At 58.8% G+C, this 15,315-nt stretch overlaps 1 protein-coding gene across 1 annotated transcript in view; it reads right to left on the bottom strand.

Annotated features, from left to right (window-relative positions):
• The window catches only part of FAM222A (family with sequence similarity 222 member A), a 45,282-nt gene extending 30,316 nt beyond the window's left edge, over positions 1–14,966 (bottom strand). Inside the window, exon 1 of the mRNA XM_041003768.1 lies at positions 14,770–14,966. The gene's annotated coding sequence lies outside the window, so the exon portion shown is untranslated. The remainder of the gene's footprint in view (positions 1–14,769) is intronic.
• Between the last annotated feature and the right edge of the window lie 349 nt (positions 14,967–15,315).

The following is a 15,315-nucleotide window of genomic DNA, read 5'->3' as shown; positions in this document are numbered from 1 at the left end:
AGTTGCAGAGCCTCCCTCGGCCACACCCCTCAGTCCCACCCCAAGGCAGGGACCCATGCGCAGGGAGCCCAGGAGGAGCCCGCAACCCAGCAAAAGCCTGGTACACACATGCTCCCCTTGCCCGGCTGGACCAGGAAGGTCACTCAGGCAAGGTGCTCGAGGCACTTGGTGCCCTAATACGTGGGTAGAGCATCCTCAGCACGAAACCAAGCGTTTGGCTGTGGGCTGCGGGGTCTGCTCTTCACCACGGACATGTTGCTTGCAGATACTCAGACAGCAGTGTTATCTGAGGCAGGCAGTTGGTGTGGCGGTTACAATGCTGGCTGGCTTACCAATGGCCTATCATCAGAGCACCTCTCCCAATCCCAGCTTCCTGCCAATGCACAGCACGTGACGCCTCAAGTCCCCGGGTCCCGGCCATTCAGGTGGAGACCTGGGTTCAGTTCCAGCCAGTGCTGAAACAGAAGATAGGGGCTCTGTTTCTCTGCCACTCAGATGAATTTAAAAAAATGTTTTTTTTTTCTATAAAATAGAAATGTTACTTTTTTAATGGGGCATGAAAAAAAAATCCCCCTCCTCCTTGCTCTCACCCTCTTCCCCAGACTCTGCACTCAGAGCCTCAGATGGTGGCTGAGGGGCGGGACACAGGGCTGGGGAAACGCAGAGGGGGACTGTCCACTGCTTATACGGCTACCCAAACACCACTGCAGCCAGAAAGCGACGGGGCATCCTCCCGTGCTGTGTTCCTGTCACCTCCGCAGGTTGGCAGGAGAGGTTGGTCCAAACAGCCTGATGGCTTCCTGGAGTGTACAGCAGCAGCAAGGGGGAGCCGAGAGGTGGGTGCCTGAAGACACCAGGGGCTTCTGCCTCCTCTAGCAGAGCACCTGGGGTTCGAGTCCTGGCTCCTCTTTTAGTCCCAATTTCCCACTAATGCACCCTTTGGGAGGCAGCAATGATGGCTGAAGGACTTGGGTCCCTGCTGGCCAGCTGGGAGACCTGGATGGAGGTCCAGGCTCCTGGCCCAGCCCTGGCTGTTGTAGGTCTTTGAGGAATGAACCAATGCATAGAAAATGGGTGTGCATCTCTTTCTCTCTGCCTTTCAAATACACACTGAATACTATAATTGTAAATATTAAATGAGTTCCATGTGGATAACAGAAAAAAAGCAGGCTGGAGCTTTTCCTTCCTGCAGCCTCTGGCACGGCCCAGGGGCTTTGTCTGTCTCCTCTCCCACCACCCTGTCACAGGTCATCAGGCCTGGCCCTTGGGGTCTCTCCCTGCTGTCCCAGCAGTTTTGAATTGACAACCCTCTCTGGCAAGCCTGGAGCCCATGGATTCCCCCAGAGAACTGAGCTCAACTCGTCCATGTCACCTGCCAGTGAGGCTCAGCCTGGGAGGCCTTGCAAACTGCAAAGCACAAACCCACCAAATATGGAGGCACAAGGGCAGGGCAGGTCCCACTGCATGAAGTCATACCTGGGTTATGGGTGCTGCGCCAGGTATACCATGGGCATCCCTCAGGGTACAGATACCCAGGTTCCTGGTCTATACCCAGTGCAGTCTGGACATGAACTTGGACCCTCTGGGCTCTCTAAGAAATGGCCAGGCCAAGTCAGGGCTGGGAATCCCAAGAGGGCATTTGATCTTTCACACAACTAGCCTGTCCTGGCCCTGGGCAGCTGGCAGATCAAAAGGCCCATCATGGCAAGGCGCCATCCCAAAGCTAGTGTCATTACCCTATTGCCCCCTGGGTACCTCCTGACAGCGCAAACCCAGAACTCATCTGCACTCCAGCCTCTCACAGGTGGAGCTGCCTAACGTCACTGCATTCATAGGGACCCTGGTTTCTCCATCTGAGAAATGGAACCAGACACCACACTTGCCTCTGTGGTCACAGCCAGGGCCCATTAGGTGACACGGCCAGTGAGGACAGCTACCTGCACACCAGATGTCCCCCGAGCCAGCAGTGCCCACCCAGCTCTTGTGGTCACAGACCAGTGTGGCAGGGGGTGCTGAGTCAAGTGAAAGCACGTATTTTCACCCCTGCAGCAGCCAGGAGATGTGGCCAGGGAGCTGCCTGCAGTCTGGGGCTGGGCACCCTTGAACTCCAAGACCTAAACCCCAGTTCCTTCCAGCCATTTAGGCTTAAGAGCCCAAGGACAAGGTCCAGTGTGTGCCAGGGGGGAGGAGGCAGCAGTTCCAATAGATGCCCTTACCACACACTACCATGCTGCAGCAAGTACTTGCCTGGCAGTCCCAACCTGGCTCAGATGCAGCTTTGGGGAGCCTGGAGTGTGGCATGCCAGGACAGGCAGCCGCTTGACCAAACCTCTGGGGCAGAGGCAGGGGCAAGCCCTGCTATGGAGGCCAAAGTGTCCAGCAGAGATGGGACTGGTGAGTGGGGAGCTGCTCCCTGTGGAGTGAGAGCGGTAAGTCTATTGCAGGTGCAGGGACCACGTCCCCTCAGCTTTACCCTCTTTAGGTTAGGGCTGATGAATCCTCAGGGTCCCAGGAGGACACACAAAGCCGCTGCCATGTGGCAAGGGACAGATGGAGCCGGGTCTAGAACACACAAGTGTCTGTCTGGCTCTAGGATTCTGCCACTTGCACAGCCCTGCACAGCAGGGGCCAGGGTAAGAGGCGGAGGTGGGCTGGTTGAGTTGCAGGGTACAAGGGAAGAAGGGACACAGCTGGGGGCTGGTTATGGGGCCACAGGCCTTGACCTCTCACTCACAGACCACACAAAGACATGAAGGGACTTGCAGTCCCCAGCTGAGTCTGTCATTTGCCCATTTGTGCAATTTTGGCCAGGCCAGCTAACCTCCCTGGGCCTAAAGTTTTTGCTCACCAACCAGGCAGGTGGGATTCAGATGCACAATCAGTTCTATAAGTTTATCAAATTGCACAAGAAAAAAACCAAAAACAAACGAAAAAACAACTGAATGTGGCGGGCTGTGGCAAGACCCAGTCAGGCTGGGCGAGGCGGGGGAGGAGGTGGTTTGGTGGCCGGGCTCTGCTCCCAGCTTGTGGGCCAGGTGGGTGCCAGGCTTGGGGAAAGGACGGCTGTGGCATCTTCCAGCCTCGCCGGGGCCTGTGCCAGCAAGCACGCGCACGCGTCTGTGTGTGTTGCCGCGGCGGTTTCTATGCAAACATGTTAATTTGTTTTCATTTTGTGCTTTTTCCCCTGCAGGATAATTGGGTGAGTTTGAAGTCTTGGCGAGGCTGCTGATTATAGCTATTTGGGTGGTGCCCTCGCAGGCCCTGCCTCCGGCAGGGAAAGAAGCAGCTGGGGGTGTCAAGAGGGGTTTAGGGAGAGGCTTTGGGGTTCCAAGGACCTGAGCTTGCTGGTGGAGCGGGGAGCAGGTATAGCGGACTGAACCACCCCCCTAACTTAGATAACACCAAAAAGATGTGGTCCTGCTCACAGTGCCACTCTGAGTGGGTGCTAGAGTAAAGTAGAAAAAAAAGGGCCCAGTGCAATAGCATAGCAACTAAAATCTTCGCCTTGAATGTGCCAGGACCCCATATATGTGCCGGTTCTAACCCTGGCGGTATCACTTCCCATCCAGCTCCCTGCCTGTGGCCTGGGAAAGCAGTCAAGGACGGCCCAAAGCCTTGGGACCCTGTACCCGTGTGGAGACCCAGAGGAGGCTCCAGTCTCCTGGCTTCAGATTGGCTCAGCTCCAGCTGCTGTGACTGATTGGGGAGTAAACGATTGGACGGACTACCTTCCTCTCTGTCTTTCCTCCTCTCTGTATATCTGCCTTTCCAATAAAAATAAATAAATCTTTAAAAAAAAAAAGAGAGACATGAAAAGTCTTAGGCATCTTTGGCTCCAACTTTCATGAGCACCCAAGGGACACCAAGAACAGGGAGAGATGAGAGAAAGGTGGGAGTGGACCCCTGGGGCTCTCAAACAGCTGGGCCCGCAGCGGACACCCACAGTGGACAGAGGGCCTAGGCTCGTGGGAGTCAGGAGGCTAAGGGTTGGGCCACCCCAAGCACCAGGTTCCCCTGCCCCTTGACTCCCTAGAGCCCCTAACAAACAGCTCTTGCCATTTGCTCCTCAGGCTGCTGAGCTGAAGATGGGGCTGCAGTGGAACCTGGGAGATCATCCCGGTTCCCACTGGGGACTCAGCCCAGCACCCTCCCACTGCCTGGGCATGGCCTGCCCAGCCCCTCTTTGCAGGCGCCAAGGTCCTTGGGGACAGGTCCTGTCCCACTTCCCTTTCAGGAGGCTCAAAGACAGTGAGCTCTGGGGGTGGGGTACTCTCACCAGGCTGCTAGCTAGGCAAAGACACAGGGCTGGGGTGGTAGATGCCCTGGGCTGGCCCAGGAACTCCCACAGCCACCAGGGAGTCAGCCCACAGAACCTGAGTCAAGTCTGGGTTCTGGAGGTCAAGATGAGGAGGCATGATGGGCAACTGGCCCCACAGAGAGAAAAGGCTTGGCGGTCTACCCCATCCTCCCACCCACACCATGGAGCTACATCTCCCACCTGCAGTCAGAGCAATGGCTGGGCTGGCACACAGTAGAGCTTCAGCGAGCTAGCTCAATGGCTGAACACATGTAACAATGTGGGGTGGGGGTGCAGGAAGATGAACACAGCTCCTGGCTTAACACCCGGGATGGGGTAAGGAGGGGGCGTGGAATGGCCAGCAACCCTCCAGGAGGTACAGTGCCACGGGGTGGCAGCTGGTTGCACCTCCTCCCCCCACTGAGAACCATACAAAAGGGTCTCTGTTCCCATTCTGTGTGTCCTGGCAGGGCCCACACAGCCCTCTCCGCTCTCTACTGGCTGACTGGCCTGGCCGAAGTCTACACAAAGCCCTGTGTGTCCCGGGGGCAGGCTAGCCTGGCCTCAGACGACCCTGTTGTGGCAGCTCCCCCCACTTCCCAGCAGTACAACCTTGCTCCTCATCCGTACAATGGGCACCATGACAACAGTGTCACACGGCCATCTTCCCGAGCTGCCAGGGGAATTCAGAGAGCCAAGATGGGGCCTGGTGGGAAGTCGGCTGGGGGAGGCATGGCAGGCAGGGAACCCATCCGGGGCTTGCCAGCATTTCCCTCGTCTGTCCTACCCTGGAATCCCAGTCCTGGGCTAGGGGCAGTGGTGGTGACACTTTCTACCTCCTTTTTGGAACAGCACTTTAAATCCAGCAAAATCCGCTGTCTGTTGGTGCTAATCCTCAGTGTCAAGCCTGCCCCCAGCCCCCACACAGCTGCAGGCTGTGTGATGAGAGCCGCCACTGTTGATAAAACAGCTGCTGTGTGCTGGGCCTCGGACCTCCACCACTCCAGAATGGCTCCAGAGTTCAACATCCCCAAGTCCAAATCCCAGTTCGGTCCCCTCCAGGCCTCCCGCTCCCCCACCTGTGCAGCTCCCTTCAGAGGGTCTAGTACCTGCCATCTGAGCAGAAAGAAACACAAAGGATCCTGCTAAGCCCCAGCACAAAAATCTCCCCAACTCACTGATGGGCAAACTGAGGCCCATTTAGTTCACACTTAGTGCAGACAACTGAATGAAGCATTTGAGGACGTGGACATGGGTAGAGGGAGGATTCTGAACCCTTCTTTCCCACCAGAGGTTCTTCCTCATTTCTCAGATGCAGCCTGACCCTCCTCTGAACAAAGAACAGATGTCGAGTCATGGGGTCCCTGGCTGCACCATCTACACAGCCTGGTGCACAGCAGAACCCCCCTTCGACGCTTACAGCAATCAAAGAACGTGTACCATGGTGCCACAATAGCCAACACATGCAACGAAACAAGATTCTGGCCCTAACTGGCATTCATTCCAAGTGTTTACCAAGCACACCTCATGCTTCACGTCAGGTGTGAGTGGACGCCTCGAAGTAATAGTTCTAATCACAATGGGAGCCAACAAACACCACCAGGAGGGGAGCGGGCTGCCCAGCACCTTTCCAGGGTTCCACAGGCGGTGGGTGCTACCCACTCTCCCGTGCTGCCTTGCAAGAGGGCTGTGCCAAGGGCACTGGCTGGCGCTGACCAAGCTGCCGGTTTACAAAGCTGCTGGGGACAAGGACAGGAAGCAGGGACCTAGCTCTGGGGCTGGAGGGTGACAGACAAGTGCACGTCGTGGGTAGGAGACGCTGCTGGCTGCAGGCTCTTGGCCAAGTCCCTTCCCAGCTCCAGGCTTGACATTCGGCACCTGTGATGCAAGGGGTGTAAACTCACTGTTGCACAGACCAGGATTCTGGTCCCAGCTCCAGCCACTTTACAGTGGTGGGACCTTGATTGGTTTCCCTCGCCTGATCCAGTCACAAGGGAGCATCTGGACCTTAGTGAGAACAGGATCAAAGATGCAGGACTCCTGGCCAGCTCAGGCCCCCCTTCCCTTAACGCCTCCTCCACACATACCTGTGCATATTGGGCATTTGGTCAGTGTTCTGCTCAGGAGCCTGGGAGGGACCTGAGTGTGCAAAGACCAGACTGACAGAGAGGTCCCACATGACCTATACCCCCTGGGTGACATGTGTTCATTGAACAGATGATGATAAAAGCAAGGCACAGAGAGAAGCACAAAGGTTGTGTAGTCATGCAGCTGGAAGCAGCTGGTGTGAGAACAAGACCACAGCAGGCATTGGTGGAGGTGAGAACTCTCAAATACACACGCCAAAACCAGCCTACCCAGAGGCACCTCATCTGGGGGACCTGCCCAGGGCTGAGCCCCACAAAGGCCCTTCATTCTGCAAGGCCAGGCTTGGGCACCAGGGCAGACAGCACCCCCAGGGGAAGAGGAGTATCCTCCTGAACTAGGAATGTCCTCCAGGACCAATAACGCATACGTTCCCAAACATGCCAAGGCCTGGGCAGGTGGCACTAGGAACAGAGCCACAGCATACGGGCCATGGCAATATGGAACCATGTGAAGCCGTCATGACCAAGAACTGGTCCCTTCCAGGGGGAGGGGGCGACACCTTGAGGCTCTCCTGCCCTCACCCCCACGTGGCCCTCTGACCCCACCAGGCTTACAGTGCAAGGAAGTCCCCAGGATGTTTCCCAGTTCTCTCTGCCAGGCTCTAGCCGTGAACGCCTTGGCAGGTTTTCCTCTTGGAGTGTGTTTGGGAGCTGGGCGGGGAGAAAGATGGGGGGAATTTTTTTCCCTTTTGCATATGGTAGCACAGATGGGCCCATGATCCATCAAAACTGTTTGCAATTAAACTCCCACTTTGCATGGCTGGGTTTGTCAGTTGTCTGAACCCGGAGTGTGGGGCAGCATGCAGGCAGGGAAATGGGACGCAGAGACTGGGGTGCAACCAGGCTCAGTGAGACGGGCCCAGGCCCAGGAACCTGCTCTGGGCTCCAGGCCCGGCTGCTGGGGTGTCCCACAGCCCTGCCAACTCCCTCTCTGGGCATTCCCTGGCCTTTGCCAGGAGTCAAAGTGTAGCCAGGCTGCCGGGCTTTGGGCTTGGCAGGGCTGGCCGGCACAGTGGGGACCTGGCTTGCCCTGGGTGTCCTAGGGCAGAGAGTAGCAAGGGTGGGTCTCATTGCCACCCAGCCACCCACCAAAGACTGGGTCAGGGTCTGGGATGGGCAGGAGGGGGTTGCACTGTGCAAGTCATCTTGGGTGGGGAAACGGGGAGCGCCTAGCAGGTGGAATGCAAAGTTGAAGTTCATGGCCAAGCAGGAGCCAGCACTTCCTTTGGCCAAGTTGGCAGAAGAAACCGAGGGTGGTGCCAGGAAGGGTTGCCAGAGGCCAGGACAGAGAGGAGCTAGCCTGATCTGCTTCTGTCCCCTTGCAAGCCACAGGGGATGCCCAGAAAACCCCAGTGCCATCTCAGGAGCCCAAGGGCCCCATGTCACAGTAGTGAACTCAGGGCACTCCTCCAGAAGCTGCCCGGACGGGGAGCCAGTGCCCCACTCCTTCCCACCCTCAGCTGCTGCTTGGCAGGGAGGGGGCAGGGGAAGAGCGCTGGCTTGTTTGGGTTAACAAACGCACCATTGGGCTTTGGGAAATCCTGGGATCACTAATAATTGCTCCCTGATGAAAAAGAAAGAAGGTCCCATACCCCTTCCCTGCTCCCACCCCTCCCCCTCCAAGCTGGGAAAGAAAAGTCATAAAAATAGCTTGTTATCTCACCTATTGAGGCTCCGACTAGATGTTCCTGCTAATTGGGTCGAACATCCTTGTCTTGTTCTCTCAGAAGCTAAATCAAGAAAGCACCACTGCTGCGAACTAATTATATCCCCGGCCTGCAGCCCGCAGCTTGTCTCTCCCTTTATTGAGTTAAAAAATGGTCACGAACCTCCATCTTTCATCCCACCCCCCCCACTACCGCCGCCCCCAACCACCACCACTGTTCTCCCCGCCCCGCCCACTCCAAGCACTGGTCCCCTAACCAGGCGTGGCCAAGGAGAGGCTGACAGACGGCAGCACAGTGGGAAGGGTGGAAAGGGGCTGGAGCAGGGGACAGGCAGCGGGGTGGAGGAAGGCTGGAGGGAAGCTTCCATCCCAGGCACCTGCCTGGCCCCATGCACATGCTGTGACCAGCACGGCCAGGCCTGATGTTAACATCTCCCAGAGAAAGAGAGAGAGAGAAAAAAAACTTGGCCTGGGCCTCGTGCTGGGGCCTGGACAGGTCAGGGGCATTCTTGCATTTCTCCACTCTACAAACACCTCTTGGCTGCCTGCCTGCCGGTGCCAGGCGCCATTCCAGACCACAGCTCCCAGCAGCCCCGAGCAGCACCCTGAGTTGGCAGAGATGCTGAAGGATGACAACTAGATGGGACCTCATAGTCCCCACACCAGGGAAGGCCACGTACAAACAGCAATGCCAGCCTGGGCTCCTTCCACAGTGCTCCCTCTCCACATCCCAGCCATCTCCTGCCACTGGGACTGTCCCTGAGCTGCCTCTCTGGCTGCTTCCTCCACATACAAGGGCCCAGTGTGGCCTGGCCCAAGCCCACTCGCCTTCAAGGCCTCCAAAGAAACAACACCTTCCTCCAGGAAGCCTGCCCCAGGCTGGACTGTGGAGTCCTACCCGGGCTTGAATGCCAACTCCCTCTCAGCAGGTGCATTACCACTGCACACCTTGGTTTCCTCAGCATTCACACACAGCTCCAGGATTCTTCCTAGAGGTTTGAGTGGCACACTGTGATGAATAAGAGGGGGCCAGGAGAGCGCAGTAAATGCTCCCAGGCTCCACATGCACATGGATGGCCACAAGTCTCCCGGGCACTGGGAGAAGTTAGTAACTGATGTTTACACCTTAAGCGCTCCCACTTATGTCCTCAGATGTGTCCCCAGAATGCCTTATTTGGGTGCCTGTGGACAAGAAGAAAGATGGCCCAGCTCCCCCAGGCCCAGGAGGCACCCTGGTTTCAGCTCACCGGACTGGCCTGCTGATGGATTAGTGCTGTCTGTCCAAGGTCCAGGAAAGAACCCAAGGTCAGAGAAGGGGCTCAGCAGGGGAAAAGAGCAGCAATTGATTGGCAATGTCTGCCAAGGGCACAGCTGTGTAGGGCAAACCATCCTTGACACTTTGCAAAGGATGTGGCCGAGTCTGGGGTGTGATGGGGTGGGGTGGAGGACAACAACTTGCTCATGGCGGTGTCACTCATAAGGCAGACTGCTGACCCACTACAGGGTCCCTGTGGCCCCTGCCTCACCCCCTGCAGTGGGGCTGCCTACCAGTCAAGACCGGCCCCTCCCTCAGAATGCACCACCTTTCAAGGCTGCTGGCCCCGCTCATCTCTGTGGCTGCAGCACCTGGCAGGGAGCCTAGAGAGGAGCAGTGAATCTCTCTCAATGAACGGATGCACAAAGAGTAAAAATAGCAGTTCCTGTTTACTGCCCACTGGTGCGGCGACCGCCAGGCCATACAGCTGCCCTCCAAGGTGGACCAATGAACAGGGGAAGGAGGAGGCTGCTACAGAGGACGAGGGGCAGGGCCGAGCCCCATGACTCAGGCCACTTCTGCCAACCCAGTGCCATGCTTGGACGCCTGGCACCTGATGCAGTTGGCCTTGCCCTGGCAGCAGACAGCTATTGGCTGGGCCCTTCCTGCCTTCTTCTTTTCCACCACACACCCCTGCCCCCAAGACTCAGAACCATTAAGTCCCTGTCTCCTGGAAACCTGTTTATAGCCAGCCCCTGGGTCTTGCCCCTTGACCCCCAGTGCCTTTGTTCTAGGTGCCCCGGGCATAATGGCAGGGGCCCCCAAGGCCCCAGACGGCTGCTACAACTAGGCTGCCAGCTTGATGTAGTGATCCGGGGCCCGAGCTTGGCCAACTCAGCTCTGAGGGCCTCAGCCAAGCCCCTCTACCTCCCTGCTGGTCCCAGCGCTCAGGGGAAGCACTCTGCACCCCCCAGTTCACCCCCACCTCACCCCTATGTGCCCACAAGCAAACCACAGCCCAGAATAGTAAAGCAACTGGCCAGCAGAGCACACACATAGATGCCAAGGCTCAGGTTTCCAAGGGTCCTGGCAGCCTCTGCAGGATCACCTGCTGCTGGAACCTTGTGATGGTTTCAGCCCAGCATTCAAGGCCTCCCAGTCACCCTCCTAGCTTCTCCCTTTTCCCTCCATTTTATGAGCTCCCCCTGCCCTTTCTAGCAATGACCTTTGATTCTCCAATTCCTCACGCCCACAACACCTCTGATCATGCCACACCAGGCTAACCCATGGGTTCCGCCAACAGCATTTCTCCAAACCCCGGCCTTCTCCTCTGCCCTGCTCAGCTGAAGGGGTCACGCGCTCATCTGCTCTCCCCCACTCATTCCAGAGCTCCGTCCTCGGCCAGCCTCCAGTCACCAGCCAGGGTTCTCCCCAAGCGGTGGGGTGCTTCCTGAACCAGACCAAAAGGGGGCAGAAGAGAGGTCTGGGGGCAGGGGGCTGGGCCTGCCACCTGCCCACCTCTGACCTTGAGTGGTGCTGCACCTCTCCCTGCACCCCACCCTTCAGTAAAATGGGGTGGGTGAGAGGGGGACAGGTTGGGGTTCTGACCCAGACTCCGGAACATTCCAGATTGGGGCCCTCTCCCCAGATGTGATAATGTGGGTCTACACCTGGGGCTACAGGGGCCCAGTGATCCACCTGCCAGCCACTTTCTGGTCCTGTGGGGTTGGGCACGTGGCTCCTTCCTGGCAGTGGAGCTGGGGTAGGGGGAGGCTCCCTTTAACCAGCTCTCAAGTGGTACCCACAGAAACCAAGCTCCCCATGCTGGTGCACCCCACCTTTTGGGTAATGCACACAATAGGCACTGAGACATGGCCCTACTAAGGAATTCGACCTTCAAGGATAAGGAATCCATCCCTCTGCACCCCCCCCATCCTTAGCCTGGTGCAGACTAAAATAGTCATTAGGCAGATTTCAAAAGATGTCAGTAGCTTATAATTATAGTCGACATCCTTCTGAGATAAAAGTGATTACCTTGGATGCAAATCACTTAGCAACCAATCAGGGCGGCGGGTGGCGCCCGCGGAGGTGACCGGGCGCCGCAGCAGCCTCCTCCCGCCCTCCCGCCGCCCCGCGTGCGCACAGGCAATGCTGGTGCACAATAGCTCTTGACACGCAAATGGGTTAACACAATAAAAGCGGCTCCGGCCTCGGCTGGGGGAGCGCCGCGGTCCCCGGCCCGCGGGAGGTAATAAAGCGGCCCTTTTGTGCGCGCCTCCTCGTTCTCCGAGGAATGGCCGCCTGATTGAATTACGGTTCATGAATATGAGCTGCTCCGCTCCTGCGCTTCCGCCCCTATTCCAGAAGGATGGGGGGGGGGGAGGCAGGAGAGGCAGGAGGAGGGGCAGACAAGGGCTGGGGTGGGACCACTTCCTCCCCAGGACCCCCTCAACCTTTGCTCCTCCAGTAGAGGGCACCCTTGCCTTGCAGCTGAGGTCTTTGATCTTTGACACCCAAGGATGGGGAGGAGGCTCCACTCCGGAAAATGGGGCTCCCCGAAGCCCCCAGAACAGGGGGCTTGCCCAGCCTGTGCATGGTGCTCCCCATCCCCCACAAATCCTCACCCTGGGGCAGCGGCTGTCACCACTGACTCCTCCATCAAACTGAGAAGAATGCTACTCACCCAAGACCACACAGCCAGGAAGCTGGGATCCAGCTCCCTGCAGGGCCTGGTCCTGAGCCATCCACCACCACCACAGGGGAGCTTGGAGTTTCTCCCCAAGGGAGTTCAGCTGCCAGGGCCATCCCAGCCCTAAAGCAAGCATGAAGCTGAAGAGAAGGTACAAAGGCTGGACAAGCTTAGACTCTGAAAAGGATTATGTGGGACTAGGGAGCCAAATTGAGGGGAGACAGCCCTGAGCACAACGGACAGCCAAGGTTACGGTGCGGCACAGTCCTAGCTAGGACTTGACACAAGCTGCACCTGTCACATGTGCCACTGCCTGTCCCACTAGACACAAGGAACCTGGGGCTCATCACCCCTTCCCTCCCAGCAGGCAGGAAAGAAACAGAGGGTTGGCGAGGGGAGGGAGGGAGCTAGAATGGCTACTGGGGAACCAGGATTCAAGACCAGGGTTTCCATGCAGAAGAGGCACTTAGGGAAGGGCCAGCTTGCTGCATAGTCAACAGCTCCCCAACTCCGACAGGGGTCCCTGTCTAACGGTTAGGGATGCCTCCTCTCCTCTCTCCCCCTGTAGAAGCCAGGGCTTCTCTAGCCCATCCCATGCTCTGCTGCAGCCTCAGTTTGCTCATCCACAAAATGGGCCCCAGTGCGTTGAAGGTGTTTTATCCTAAAAACACTGCCTGGTACCCAGGGAGATGCCGGCTGAGCTGGCACTAAGTTGGCACCGCCTCCTGCTCATGAGGGAATGTGTGTGCGTGTGTGTGTGTGTGTGTTAGCAGTCGTCTGGCGCTGACTGCCAAGCTCAGGGGAGGGAGCAGAAGGGATCGCCCGATTCTGCCGGCACTCCCCGCCCTCCGCCTTGGCTGCAGGAGAGTAAACATTAGGAGGGCCTCCAACTGCCTGTGTTTGGGGCTCTCTGGCGCGCCCGCTCAGAGTTTGTTGCTAAACTGGGAAGCTTTGAGAAGCAGCGCCAGCAGCCCTGCCGCCGCCTCCCCCAGCGCTGCCCCCATCTGCCATCCCTGGAAGCCAAGGGAGGGGGTCACCACTTTGGCTGAGGAGCCCCCTCTCCCTGCCAGGCACCCCAAGGCAGCTTCATGGCTACTTATCGACTACTGTCTCCTCACCCTGTGGGAGAACCAGAACAGGCTGGAGTGTGGGGAGTGGGGACAGCTGGGTCTCATAAGGGTCCTGTCCCGCCACCCCACATTGTTCCGGTGTCACCCCACCTCAGACTGTTAACGGCAACGATACAGTTTTCCTAGCTTGTGTCAAGCATTGGCCAGCAGCTTCACCCACATCCGACACTGACAGTTGCTACTGGGAACAGAACTGAGAGACCACAAAGCTGCCGCCAGGGGCTGGCTAAGAGGCCACTCTGCAAGGGACCAAGGCAGGTGCACTGAGAGGTGTGTGAGGGGGGTGGAAGGGGCAGGGTTGGCACCCAACGCCCACGCAAGCTGAGCACTCACACTACACACACACACACACACACACTTAAAAGCCCTGGCCATTCCCACCAACCACCTCCGGTCACCTCAAGGTGCTGTTACAGCAATCCTGACCTCAAAAGGAACCTATGGGGCAGTGAGGACCTGGAGGCCCAGCAGAGGTCCCTGAACCCAAGCTCAGCTCTGAGCAACACGGGGGTTCCCCTGAATTGCCAAGGGGACAGCAAACAGGCAGCAGCTTCACTACCCCCTCCCCAGCTGGAGGTAGTGCACCTGCCTTTTCCTGAGGCAAGTGGCACGCACAAGAAGACTGGAGGCCCCCAGGGGTTTTGGGTCTGCTGGCTGGGGACAAAGTGGAGATTAGAGGGGTCTTCTTTTGCCCCCCCTCCTTAACAGCAAGAAGTTGCTGTTGAGACAGGGCCTCTGGACACCACCAGACTATAAGAGCAAAGCTCTGAGCACCTGTCCTGGGGGTGGGGGCAGCATTAACAGGGACAGCTGGCACGGCAGCCCTCCCCCACCTCGTGGGGCTCTGGAGATTTAGGTCAGAGAACTGCGAAATGGGGGGAGGAGTCGGTCTCCACTCCATCCGGACTACAAAGCACCGAGCTCAGTCCGCTTACCACGACCCCGCCCCCTCCGGCCTCGGGTCAAGGCAAGACGTGTCGCCACGGCAACCCCGGTGACGTCAGAGGTCGGGCAGTGACGTCACGCAGCTGCAGGCCGCCAAGACCACCACCACCATCCCCTCTACCACTAAAGCACTGGCGCGAGGTCCCGGCGAGTTACTAGTGGGGATCGCCGGGCCGGCAGCGAGACTACGTTACGACCCAGTCCCAGACCGCCACGATTCACAACCTTGGCCAGGTGCCCACACCCCAATTCGAGCAGACGTCCCCTGCGGACCCCAGTTCCGCCCCTTCGACCTTTCCTGGGCTCCCGAGCTGCGGGAGTTCCCGGGGGGCGGGGAACCTTGGGGACGGCGGAGCCGCTGCCTCGGTTAGCACCACCAGAGGAGTATGTATGGAGGGAGGAGGTCACCTTTCTTCTCTCGCATCCGCCCCGCCCTGGGCTCCTGCTCCCCACCGCGGAATCCCAACCACCGCCCCCAAACCACGCTCGCGCCAGCCGGCTGGCCGGTCCAGACAAGTTGCATGTGAAGAGAGATCAGCAAAGGGCGCGGACAAGCTCGGGGTCCGGCGACACGGCTACCAGGCCCGCTGCCCGGACGCCTTGGTGGGGTGGAGGGGAGCCCCCGTCGCGCGCAACTCACCGGGTCAGCCGGACTGTGCGGGGGCAGCGGGTCTCAGCGGCTACGACGCTCCGCTGGGCGGGTGGCAGCCATGCAGGGTCGGGCGGCGCTGGTCTGCCGACGAGAGCCCCCCGGGGTGCGGTGGCGGGGTGCCGGGGCGTCTCTCCGCAAGGGCAAGGGCGCCGTCCGCAGTGTCTCGGCTCAGCGGGGAGCGTGCCCGCCCGCAGCCCGGGCCGTGCGGGCGCTCGGGCGGCTCATCCTGGCCGCGGGGCCTGTGCTGGCTGCGTCCGGCGGGCGGCGCTGCGGCTTCCCTCCGGGCCTGGCTCTCGGCTCTGCGGCTCGGCCCGCGCCGGGAGCCCGGCGGCCGCGGCCCCTCGCGCCAAGCCCCAGCTGCAGCCTGTCTTTGTTGCTTCCTCTCGTTGGCCCGCCCGCCGGCAGCTGGCAGCCCCCCGGGCTCGCACGAGGGGTGGGAGGGTCGTCTCCTCGGGGGCGGGGCGGGGGAGGTGAGGTGGAGGGAGGTAGAGAGGGAATTGCACAAACACACACACCTGCAGGGGCCCCCCCGGC

The sequence above is a fragment of the Ochotona curzoniae genome, unplaced genomic scaffold, assembly GCF_017591425.1.
Source record: "Ochotona curzoniae isolate NIBS_2020 unplaced genomic scaffold, NIBS_Ocur_1.0 scaffold_274, whole genome shotgun sequence".
Taxonomy (NCBI): domain Eukaryota; kingdom Metazoa; phylum Chordata; class Mammalia; order Lagomorpha; family Ochotonidae; genus Ochotona; species Ochotona curzoniae.
This window is presented reverse-complemented; position numbering and strand designations above follow the sequence as displayed.